A 14,196-nucleotide genomic window follows, 5' to 3' on the forward strand; every position below is an offset into this window, starting at 1 on the left:
CCCGCACAAAATGCCAAAAAACTCCAGCTGTCATTTTTTTTCATAAGGTATTAATACTTACGTACAGAAGTATTTATCTCGAAGAACGAAAGTATTTATCCCTAAGCACAAAAGTATTTAGGAGACCATGCACATTTTTTTCATGGAGGGTGGGGGAATCTCAAATCACATGGGGGACCATGCACATTTTTAGAGGTGGGTTTTTTTTATCTCATTTCAATCTCGTCCATATTTCTCACGATCTATAAGAAATTTTGCGAATCTAAAATCACGAACGTTTTTTACGTAATTTTCTCTTTCAAATGAGATCCATGATGATATACTTTCGAGCAAGTCGTTGCAGAAGTATTTATCCCTCATCGTGCAAGTATTTATACCTATACTTGAAAGTATTTTTTTGCATATAATACTTATAATACTTGATATTAATACTTTCATATGTCAGTATAAATACTTATAATACATGATATTAATACTTTCATATATCAGTATAAATACTTATAATACTTGATATTAATACTTTCATATATCAGTATAAATACTTATAATAATTGATAGTAATACTTTCATATGTCTGTGTAGGTATAAATACTTGCACGATGAGGGATAAATACTTCTGTAATAACTTGTCCGAAAGTATGTCATCATGGATCTCATTTGAAAGAGAAAATTACGTAGAAAATGTTCGTGATTTTAGATTCGCAAAATTTCTCATATATCGTGAAATATGTGAACGAGATTGAAATGAGATAAAAATAATTTGGAATGGGGGGATGGTGGGGGGATGGAATGGGGGGAGTAATATAATTGTTCTATATGCTAATATAGCTATCTTATTTAAATGCTAAGCTTGTACAACCTCAAAGTATTTTAAGCAAGAAATGATAATAAATAGATGTTCAAACTCAAAAGCATATGATGTTACGGTACACAAACTAGTTTGGTCATAGCACAGCATGATGTATATAAATCAGTAACTTCTATTTTAAATAATATCAATTTTCTTAAATATGTGTATAAAATTTATTAGTTACAATTTCCACTCATCAATTAACCATTTTAAATGACGGTGAGAATGACTGGAGCATCCAGTACTACTGGGATGGATGGCTTGCGGCACAGCATGATGATATATATTTCGATATTTCTTTGCCTCAAAAGCAAATTAGTTTTACTATTCTACTTCTCAATTAAGCAAAACAAGAGGAATTACACATTTCTCAATTAGAAAAACAAGTGGGGTTATTTTTCACTTGCTAACAGAAAAGAGTTGAGAGTCAAATATAAAGGAAGAGAGTTTTTAATTAAATGTGTTGTCAGTGTTTTTTTAAGTATTTCAAATGAAGCAATTATACAATTTGTTGTTCCACCCGGTAATAATGGTGACTCTCAATGAAGAGGATGTTGTTAAAAAAAAGAGGGATATTTTAAACTATTTCAGAATTAACTTTTTTTTTTTTGGTGATTAATGTAACTAAATTATGAAATATGAAGATTTAGTATTTATCAAATTATGGTCATATATTTAACATTTATTATAAGTAATTTATCAATTTAGTATTTATCAAATTAGGGTTAAGTGTTGTCTTTTCTTTTTCATCTTTTCATCTTTTTGTCTTTTTTTTTTTTTTTTTTTTTTTGATAGTTGTCATCATAAATTCACTCGTAAACACTCCAAAAAATTTCACACATTTTCAAATTCATACATATCTATTGTGTGGAAGCACACTTACTATTGGTTATAGAAACCATCATGTTCAAATACTAAGAAGCTCCAAACAGCTAGAGCTCACAGCATGTACAAAAAAGTACTGGGTCATGCTAGTGCATGGAAAACCAAAACATAGAGAGATGGATCGAGTAGCAAGCCTACAACAACTGAGTCTAAGTATCAACAAAACAAAACAGCACCTAGATTAGATCAAAGCACAACAAAACTTTCCTAAACCAACAGAACAACAATTAAGCTTGGTACCCAGGAATGAATTATTCTTTTTTTTTAAACTTGATAAAAAATTGTAAGAATTGTTTAAAAAGTGAGAAATGATATATCAATACACTACAACAGAATGGATTTTCTGCGACCATATCAGCGACTGGCGCCAGTATCGGTCGCAGAAAATCTATTTTTTCCAAAAAAAAAAAACTATAACAAAAATCAGATGCGACCAGGACTTTCTGCGACCGTATCAGCGACCGGCGCCAACACCGGTCACTGAAATTTTTTTTTTTAGTGTCGCTGAAAAAAAAAACGCGGCAAAAAAAAATCGCGCCAGTACCCCTCTGCCAAAATCAAAACAGCTCCGATCAAAACCCTTCCCCAAAATCAAAACCCTCCCGGTCCAAACCAAATCTCCGCTCACCCAAACCCACCCTCCCGACCCAAACCCTTACTGCCTCCGCACCTCTTCGCCTCTCCTCTCCTCTCTCCTCAGTCTTCTCTAGATTTATCTGCCTACCTCTCCGTCTCTCTGTCCTCTTCCCTTCTTCTGCGAAAACACTCCACAGCAGACTGCACCGTTGCCTCAACCTCCTTGGTGCTGCCTTATGAGCGAACCTTGAGGCGAGGCCGAGAGCAAAGGAGGAGACGGTTCCAACCACTGACCTTCACCACGACATGAGTCGGAAGCACGAATCGAATCTGAAATTCGTTCGGCAATGTTCTATATTACTTAGTTGCTTCTTTTAAATGTGAAATTTCTAAGAATTTGTGTTAATTGCTTGTGGTTGATTAACACGATTCAAATCTGATTTTAATTGAGAAATTTCATGTTTTTCAGTTCAGTACCAGTATTTTCCAGGCTTCTAAATAGCTAGCTATAGCTGTTCCGGACCATAAACGCTAAGCTATGAGATAAAATTGCGCTAACTCAGCTACGACCGCTATAGCTATAATAGCTGACCGCTATTACCGCTATATGAGACCCGCTATAGCTACTGCTATGCTACATGGTTTTTTTTTTGCAATTTATATGGACTTCTGTACTTCTATTCTTATTTCTAATGCTACATGGTCTTCTACGATAAGTATACTAAACCAAACTATATGCTTCTATTTTTATTTGTGATTTATTCTATCATTTTATATCGAGAAATATTCAAATACTAATTATTCATTTTGATTACTCTTTTTATAGTATTCGTTTGTAAAATTATTATCGTTCGTTTCAATTGAAAGCTGATTTTGATTAATATTATAATTATAAAATGTTTAAATATGTATATTGAGTATTGATTTCATTTACCTTATAAAAATTAATTGCTCTTTGTCTATTATAATATGTAATACCATGAAGTATAAACTATTAAATAATGTTACTTTTTAGATTTTTTTCATTCTTATTTGCCTAATTGATAAAAAGTATAGACTTAGATTAGTTGTCATTTAGTTGTTACATCAATTCTCTAATATTGATATGTTGATAATTAGTAGAAATATATAATATAAAGTTTGAAAAGAGAAAATCGCTATGTGTGATAGCTTCCGCTATAGCTACGCTATTCGCAATAGCTTTTTTTTTTGGTCTCCCCGCTATGCCGCTATAATCGCTATTTAGAACCTTGGTATTTTCTGATTCTGGTACCGTTAGGGGCTGTTTTGTAAGTTTCCAACAGGGCACCGTCTTATTGTGCTGTTCCTTTATACTATCAATTTGTGGCGAGTTCACTTTATGGAATGGTCAATCTTTCAATTTTGAGATGATTCTTCAGGTAATGTTAATAGAGTGGCGAGTTCACTTTATGGAATGGTCAATCTTTCAATTTTGTGCATTGCTATAGCTCTCGTCTTAATTTTAACTTGTATTCTTGTCTTAATTTTCAGAAAAAATGAAAACAAACAAACAAACTGTTAGAAATTTATTTTAAAACTCAAAATTTAAATAATATTTATTTTAATATTAACGTTTTTTAACATTATGAATTATAGAGCTATATGTGAATGAGTTATTTTAATCCAATTTAAATATAGATGCTCATTATCCATCATAGAAAATCGAATCAAATATATATATATATATATATATATATATATTTGAGCTTTGTCCGTGGATCAACAGTAACACATTAAATATCGTTATAGTTAATAGACTAATGCTTGCACCAGTAATATATATGATCCGTTCCGCATGCTTAAATGCAGTTAATTGCATTTTGCCGTTTGAGCTTATTTGATTGAATATAAAACGGTAAAATAAATATCAATTTAATTGTCATAAATGTACAAATCACTGGTGTCTAGTTATGTCATTTATCTATAAATAATACATGATACTTGAAGAGCGCATTATCCAATAATCCATCAAATAATTCACATTCTTTAGCTCTTCCTCTTAGCTCTATAATTCATAAAACTCAATTTCTATTCTCCCACAAACAAATATTTTCTTTATAGAAAACATATTATTCTGCTATCATTGTTGAAAGAAGCTACATCAACCTCTACCACGGTTGCGCCCGAAGGTAGAGGAATACCGGCGTAACTTGGGGCAAGCTTAACCGATTATTCCTGCGCTTAGGACGGGAAGTTGCCTTAGGTCCGCATTTTGCAGCTCCGGGTAATAAAGTTTTAATTATATTCTTGATTATATTTTTTAATATAATTGTTATTTATTTAATGATCAAAATTCAGATTTAAAATTAGTTGGTTAGTTCATATTTTTCCTACAATCTAAGGCAAATATACCTGTAATCTGAATTTGATCAAATTAAAATTCTGATTTTAATTATATTATATATTGTAGAATTAATTCGTGGATCAATTTTAATTTAGTTGATCTATGTTACATTGTTTTAATATGATTATTAGAAAGAAAATAAAACTGATTACCCTTCTGTTAAGTGTTTGGATAGTAATTAAAATAAATCCAGAAATCTGGACTTTCAACTTATAATTTAAACTGTTTAAATTAGATTGTGAGCTAAATATAAAGTTATTTAAATGTATATTATAGGTTGATATATATTTATAGTTATATTTTGTAGACTCCAGTTTCTTAAAGCTTTAACGATTAATGAAAGAAATTGGATCTCCAATAATATATATGTGTGTATGTGTGTGTTACAATAAAAATACCGCAGAAAATTTAAAAGTTAATATACTGATCCTACCAAACTATTTTAAAAAAAAAACCAAAAAACTCTCAGAATTCTTATTAAAGATTTAGAAATCTGACTTTTTAACCTTAACTCAATAATTAGAGTTACAAGTTATTTTCTGAGAAAAAAAAAAGGAATGAAGTTACTAGATTACTTAGTAATTCCTATTTGTAAATAAAATAAAGTTAGCAACATAATACAAATAAATTTTTAGGTACATCGGTAAATCCAAAAAAAAAAATACCATTAAATAAAAAAAAATTTAATGAAGAAACATTAACTGTGAGCAATGATTTATCATTACTCTTATATTTTATAACCGATTAATTATAATTAATTATTATAAATAGAAAAACTGAAAAGCCCTTATTAATGCTCTTATAATTGCCTCTGTAATTAATTTCATTAACCACCTTGATTACCTCTTTGATGACCAGAGAAATCAAAAGAAACTATCATGAGCATTTGTTTCTTAAATTAACACATGAAATTAGTGTTAGATTCATATAATTAAAAAAATAAATAAAGGAATTAACAAAGTGGTACAACCTGTCTAATCAATATTAATATTTATAATTACCTTCATCTAATGCCGTCATAATTAATGCCATATAATTAGATGAAATATTATATTTAATATTAAGAAAGTTGTGACTTGCCAGAGTATAGTATAATTTGAATTTATATGGCTGTTTTCTAATTAAATTATTAATCATGGTAATTATATCTTTAATGTTTATGTATTTAATGATTGGGCATATTGAACAGAGAATAATAAGCAGTTATATTCTTGAAAGACATTCTCACTTGTCCAATCAGAAAATGCTATATCATTTTTTTTTGTGTGTGTGTGTCTAATCAATATTAAATTGATTGTAGATATCATTAATTTTATTTTAAGGGACATTAAAATCTGATTTTCAAATGGATATTCTACATTAGTAAATTAAACTTGACTTTCTATCCAGTCATCAATTTATAATTTTAGAACGGAATATACATTTGCATTTGGAGGCCTTATTTTAATACTTTCTTATGGTCATAGTAACCAAAATATATAATTATGTTGAGATATTTTGTTCTTGAATAACTATACAAAACAATCTAGATAATATATTTAAAAAAAAATCATGATAAAAATTATAGTTTACTTATTACCAACTTCTAAGAAAAAATTATCATAATGTAAAACAAATATGATTAGTAATAAATTACAAACAGAGATAAAACTATTACAATTTAATAATGTTCCATAATAATATATATTCTCTAATATTATACCATTAGTTTCATTGATGCCAAAAGTAAGAATTGTGATATCGAAGGGTTTATTTTGCCAAATAAATGAAAATGTCAGTCTTATTTTCAGATTAAATAAAAATAATCCATGACATCTATGTAAAACAAATCTGATAAATATTGTAGTATTCCAATTTTATAAATATAATAATAAATCAAAATATTTAATATATTGTTGTCAGGTGAGATTTGAATTATATATTATTATAATCTAAAAGATAACAAAAGTAAATTGAAATATTGAATATTATTTGATATAAGAAGAAAGAGAAATGTGGGGGTATAATTAAAAATAATAATTTAAATAATTGTGATCAATTTTATTGATTGAGAATTTATTTTACTCATTTAATCATGATTATTATATAGCATACATGATTCATAATGTTATATTAAGAAATAAATAAGATGTCAATCTTATTATTTGATATATAACAGAAAAATATGAGGGTTAAATTTTTATTATAATATTTATAGACCAACCCTAAGTTATAGGTGGCATGAAATTATAAATGCATAAATTAAATTTTTAATTGCAGAATACTGATTATGCTTTTATAGAATGCTTTAACATTATGTTATATATAGTAAATTGTGGGGATAAAATGTTATAGAAATATTAAATCAACCCTACGGTATGTAAGGCATAAATATTTAATATATGTCTCTAATTTTAATTTATGAGAAATTATGAGAAATACTAAATCAGTCCTACTTGTAATAAGAAAACGATATGTGGGGGTGTGAAATAAAATGCACTCATTTAATTGATCATGATAACTAATATATATATTTGATCATGATTATAGCTAATATGTATTAAATGAGATTACTTTATAGTTTTCTCATATGTTGCAAACAAATGTGAGAATTTAAATTATCATATATGATCATGACATGAGGTGATAAAAAATAATTGAGATATACTATGCTTAATCTATCCTTATGTCTTAAATTACTTTGATTATATTAGAATGCATGATTTCGACATTCTATTGAAAATATTATTGTTGTCAGCTCATATATTTATCCTAAAGTATTTGTGATTAATTTCATGTCACATGATACTACAAAATTAATGATATGTTTTTAGAAACCTTTTTTCTAATTATTATTATTTGGTGAATCCTATTTTGCAAGTTTCTTTGACAAATAAGAAAAAAAAAATTACTTGCATGCTCGAGCAACAAATGATAATTCATTCACAAGAAAATGTTGATGAGGGACAAGAAATTAAACTCCATATGTATATAGGACGAAAGTCCTAGAGTCATCGAGGGGGATGGGATTTAGCCTAATGGGCCAATCTGGTGTGGGAACCCAACCTCTGTGATGGGCGATCCCCTGAAGGGGGTTCAATGGGTAAGAACAAGCAGATAGGTTGGCCAAGGAGCACAAGAATATTTTAGATATGAAACTTTCGTTCCAAACCCATCCCTGTTACGTTACCAAATTTTTACAATTAAATTCTAATGAATTAAGAACAAGAATCAAGTTAATTGTGTTAATAAAATGGAAGTTTAAACCTTAATTAAGGTTCCCCTAAATAAGTAAGTTAAGTGTGAATCGAAACCCCGTCGAAATTTCGAGATTTCGGAACTTTATAGGCTCAGTGCGGATGAGATTGACCCGCAGTGCGGGTGGGTGCATCCGCACTCATGCAATTCTGTGTTGGTCCAAAATTGACTAAGTACTGAGTGCAGGTGAGTGACCCGCAGTGCGGATGGGTCCAGTCGCACTCATGAATTTCTGTATTGCACTGAATTTTCCTGAAATCGGCTAAGTAGTGAGTGCGGATGAGGTTGACCCGCAGTGCGGGTGGGGTTCATCCGCACTAGGTTCGGATTTTCTTGAATTTGGTCTGAAAACTTTCTAAGTCTCGAGTGCGGATCAAGCCACCCGCAGTGCGGATGGGTGCATCCGCATTCAGGGTAATTTTAACCCTAAAATCCAAATCAAAGCTTCTCTCTCTCTCTCTTCCACCATTCCCCATTTTTAAGTGATTTTCGTCCAAGAGAGAAGAAAAAGAGCCCGTGAGTTTCCGTTTCTTTCAGACTCCCGATTGTTGCGAGAAATCGAGTTTGGAACCGAGAAAACAGCCGAGGATCTCTCCGAACCCTCCTATTTGGTATTTCTTTCTCTCCTTCTTTCTTTCGAAACCTCGAATTTTCTCGATTTCTCAGATTCTCGTTTTAAATCCGAGATTTGTGTTCGAATTGCTCGAGGACTAGTTCCTCTACACTCCTTACTAGTTTGTTTGCCAATCTTTTTCCCGATTTCTTCCGATTTATGAAATCTGATTTCTAGGGTTTCGTGCCAAAATTGAAAGTTGGCATAATCGTGATTTGATTTGTTTAACCCGACCAATTAGATTTGTAATCGGTAGGGTTGCCTCCTGATCGTGAATTTTTAGAACATTTAACGGCTGATTTGAGATTTTGACCAAATTAGGGTTAACCAAACGGTGAATCGAATTGATCCGAGAACCAAAGTAGTGAAACGGTGATTGATGATCACCAAAGTGAAATAATATATGGCTGGAGGGCCTAGCTGAAATTGTGTACCATTATGTGAGATTTTGGTAAGAAAGAAGGAACCGAAAAGAATCGATACCAAAACATAAGAATTGATTTAGGACTGTACAAACCCTAAGTCAACGTATAGACCACTGAACCCGAATTAAACCTAGTATACGTGTAATATAGGTGTAGGCTCGGTCGAGCAAGACGTTGCGAGACAATACGAGACGTCCGATCCTTAAATTAAGCGGTACGCTCGTCATATTCAGGTGCGGGATTCTTGGACTTGTTTGATACTTTATTTTCAGGAATTAAACTGTTTATTCGGTTGTCATGTTGAATGATTAATTGTTGCATATTTTGGAATTCATACTGCATATTGATTCTTGCATAAATGAGAATGATTGAATTGTTTTAGTTAAGGTTGATTGGCATGTTGGTATGGTTATTAATTGTTTAGTTCTATGAATTGTGCTTGTTGTGAATGAATCTGCCAGACCGACCTGTTTAGGTGGCTGGATAAGGTGACGGTGACCTATCCGTTGACCTGTGTTTATGAATTTGCCAGGCCGACCTGTTTAGGTGGCTGGATTAAGGTGACGCTGCTGACTTATGCGTTGACCTGTTAGAATTTGCCAGACCGACCTGTTTAGGTGGCTGGATTAAGGTGACGCTGCTGACTTATGCGTTGACCTGTTAGAATTTGCCAGACCGACCTGTTTAGGTGGCTGGATAAGGTGACGCTGCTGACTTATGCGTTGACCTGTTATGATTTTGCGAGACTGACCTGTATGTGTGGCTTTGATATATATATTTGAGTGAGATTTAGCAAAGTTGACCTGTATAGGTAACTTTGATTCCGTGTGGTTGCATTTGTGTCAAGTTGACCTGTATTGGTGACTTGTAACCGGACCTTAGGAAATGGTTAAGCCAAACAACAATTGCAGATGGGTGTCTGATAAAGGGTCCAGCTTGGTTGGCCATCTGTAGGCGTCTGTAACCCTACAGATGTGGGTTTGATAACGGTTCAGCTCGAAAGAACATCTGTGGTTGCTACCAGTCATAATGAAATGAGTTAAGCCAAAATATATGTTGTGTTTTGAAAACCATCTTGGAAATTCCGCAAACTGTGTTTCAGGTTGATAAATTGTTGTCGAGTAGTGGCATTCTGTTATTTATGTTTTCTTATATATCTGTTTGCATTGTTATTGTTTGGGTTTCGTTGTTGAATATAGAGTTTGATTGCAAGTCCAATAGTCTAAAATGTGGCAAATTCGCACTGAGAATTTTATTCTCACCCCCACCCTCCCGGTTATTTTACAGGTACAGGTACGACTGATTCCGGAGAGGCACGCGAGTAGTGGGCCATAGTAGCTTACCATCTCAGGACCCTAGCTATTTTGTTGTATAGATTTAGGGTAGGCCTCATGGTTGGTATCCGGATGTGATACTTTTGTTGTATTATTTACTGTCCAGACTGTGTACTCTGATTTTTATATTAGAAACTTGTTTGAATTGCGTGTTGTTTGGTTTGAATTGTGAGTAGCCTTGTAAGCATACACGGCGTTGTGTGCTTACGGCGGGAGACTGTTACGACCCGTGGCCGCGGGGTGTGACAATCCCTATGGTGATCAGTGCTCCTGTGTAGTGTAATAAGATGAGTATCCCAAGTCGGTAATTCGCGAGATGTGACTCTACACACATCCCAGAGGGAACTCTTCTATATGAGAATGACTGTATATACAAGGCCGCGGCTACTGAGTTTAGGCAACCCGTAGAATATTCTCATGAAAAAATCAAGTTAATGTGCATGGCCTCAAACGCACAACCCGCGCTGTAGTTTTCTGTACTGTGTGTGTAATAATGTAAGTTCTGATCAAAGGAATCGTTGTTCAAGACCTGGCTCACTCCGATCTCCTCGGACTGAAATTATTGACACTAAGCGAAATCAAAACATTTTGCCCAATGCACAGTATAAACAATGATAGCAGAAATATTTATATATATGTTTTTAGTTTATTTAGTTTTATTTATTTATTTTTAATTAAATTTTGAATTTTGTGGAGGATTGTTAGAAATTTATTTTAAAACTCAAAATTTAAATAATATTTATTTTAATATTAACGTTTTTTAACATTATGAATTATATATAGAACTATATGTGAATGAGTTATTTTAATCCAATTTAAATATAGATGCTCATTATCCATCATAGAAAATCGAATCAAATATATATATATATATATTTGAGCTTTGTCCGTGGATCAACAGTAACACATTAAATATCGTTATAGTTAATAGACTAATGCTTGCACCAGTAATATATATGATCCGTTCCGCATGCTTAAATGCAGTTAATTGCATTTTGCCGTTTGAGCTTATTTGATTGAATATAAAACGGTAAAATAAATATCAATTTAATTGTCATAAATGTACAAATCACTGGTCTCTAGTTATGTCATTTATCTATAAATAATACATGATACTTGAAGAGCGCATTATCCAATAATCCATCAAATAATTCACATTCTTTAGCTCTTCCTCTTAGCTCTATAATTCATAAAACTCAATTTCTATTCCCCCACAAACAAATATTTTCTTTATAGAAAACATATTATTCTGCTATCATTGTTGAAAGAAGCTACATCAACCTCTTCCACGGTTGCGCCCGAAGGTAGAGGAATACCGGCGTAACTTGGGGCAAGCTTAACCGATTATCCCTGTGCTTAGGACGGGAAGTTGCCTTAGGTCCGCATTTTGCAGCTCCGGGTAATAAAGTTTTAATTATATTATTGATTATATTTTCTAATATAATTGTTATTTATTTAATGATCAAAATTCAGATTTAAAATTAGTTGGTTAGTTCATATTTTTCCTACACAAACCTGATCATAGACTACTGTTTGGGAGCCCTTATCAACAGTCGGGGTAATTGCACGACCTATTTTTCAGGCAAGGTAAGAATGTCATGTACTATCGAATTAATTTTATTTATTGATGGAGTGTAAGTAGGCATCAGCTATGGCTGTGTCTTGTCACTTGCATCTTCAATTTTATGATGTTTCAATGTTTTTTTAGTCCAAATAAACAAATTAAAAGATCATGTTAAAATTACTCTTTGTTCCTTGAGCCTCTGATTGGAAAAATCTGCATGCAGCAGCTGATTTCTAAAAAGATTGAAATTATCGATTCTGATTTCTAATACTTATGATCTTTAACATGAAGTAATTAAAAGATCATGTTAAATAAATAGAAACCAGGAGTCTTTTTGCAAAATTTCTCTTGCCTCTGATTCTGACAACATGGTTCTTATTCAAATGAGTAAAATTCTTAAGAATGACATTTTGGTGCAAGGTATATACCCTAAACCGGATCATGGCACTAATACATGTGCATCCTCAGCATTGAAACTAAGTATAGATGCCACTGGCACTCAAAGTGCTTCAAATGACCTCTGACTGGTCCGCCAGTAGAGAAAAATCGAGGGACCAAATTAAGAACATAAAACACAGCTAAATAAAGGGCTCAAAAACAAATACACTAGAACTTGATTTCATATTTTTAGCATTTTTCTTCTATTTATTAGGCATTTTCAAAGTTGGCTTTTTTGAAATGCAAAATCAGCATTTTATGTTTTTATTTCCACTTTTGTCCCTGTGTCAAACAATTTGTTGGTTAATTGTTGGTGAGATTAATATTTGCTATTGAAAATTGGTTATGCGCAGAGGGATTTAACAGCACCATATGTTGATGATAGAGAAGCGACTGTTGCTGCCTTTTTTTGCATTTGGAGCCTTTCTCGGGTAATTTCAAGCACCTCCCTTTTTCTTGATTGATTGTTGCTCGAGATGTGATAAATTGTGAGTTCTTGTGATGAATTGGGGTATTGATCGATTGAGTACGGGTTGTTGATTTTCCCGGCTTTATTAAATTCATTGATATGTGCTGTTTTGTTAAATGGGGGTGTTTGATATTGTGCAAAATAACAATAGGCTAGCTTAATTTGGGAAAATTAGAGTTGAGAATTTTGAGGAATATGTGCTTTTTTTTATTTCATGACTTGAGAATTTTGAGGATATTGTAATTGATACTATGGCAAAATTAGAATTTTTGTGTTGATATTATTACTGTTGTATCTCAAATCAAAACTGTAATTTTGTATGATATTTGACATTACAGTTGAATCGATCTATTGTGTATGTTTTGAGAAAAGTAAAATTAAAGAAATCCAAAAAACTGACAGAAAAGTAAATATAAAAAAAAAATGACAGAATAGTATCAGCGACCGTCGATTCACGGTCGCCGATACCTTTTTCCTGACGTCAGCAAAAAACAACAGTGACAAAACAAATCGGTCGTAGAAAAAGTATCAGCGACCGGATGACGTCATTCAGCGACCGGTGACGTCATCAGAAGAGCATCTACGACAATGCTTTCAGCGACCGGCGTATCAGCGACCGGAATCGACTTTCTGCGATCGGAATGACTATCAGCGACCGGCGACGTGACTATTAGCAACGGGAAAACCGGTCTCTGAAAGTCTTTCCTGCTGTAGTGATACTATGTGTTGTAACCTAAATGGTTCTGAAAATCAATATTGGAAGCAGAATCAGTAAGTTGATCATAAAAACAGAATTAGATGAATCAGTAGGAATCAGCCTAATCGGATCGAAAACAAGAATTTCATCGGAAAACTTGTTTTTGTATTAAAAAAATAAAAAAAATGTAAAAAATTAATATAATAACATAATATAATATAATCCATTAATATATTATAATTCAAATATTTAAAAAAAGTTGAGAAAAAACTGTAAAAAACTAGTTGCCTAATGATTTCTCACATATAGAAAAGCAAAGGAAATGCATATTTTTACATCAAGATGCATATTTATTATATATATCTCTACATAAATAAATTTATCATGCTATGCAATGCAGAGATGTGGGCCTCTCATACAGTTGAAGTATATAAATAATTTTAAACAAATTAAAACTTTGATAGAGTTAAATTGTAATTTCTATTTTTATATCAAAGAAAAATATACGTCACCAAGATGATAAAAATAAAGACGTTTGGAGAACTAGTCTTTAGTCTAGTAGTAAAGACATATGGGTTCGAAATTTGGATGAGAGAAATCCTTTGTTGTAATAAACAAGGGTATTAAATAGTTGGATGACTTTTAAAAGACGTTTGGAAAAACTCATAACGTAATTTATTTTGCAGTAGAAAAAAACTCATACTTGACAAAAAATAACAATAAATAATTTATTTTTGTAATAT

This window comes from Carex rostrata, chromosome 5, assembly GCF_964058835.1.
Source record: "Carex rostrata chromosome 5, lpCarRost1.2, whole genome shotgun sequence".
In the NCBI taxonomy this organism is placed as follows: domain Eukaryota; kingdom Viridiplantae; phylum Streptophyta; class Magnoliopsida; order Poales; family Cyperaceae; genus Carex; species Carex rostrata.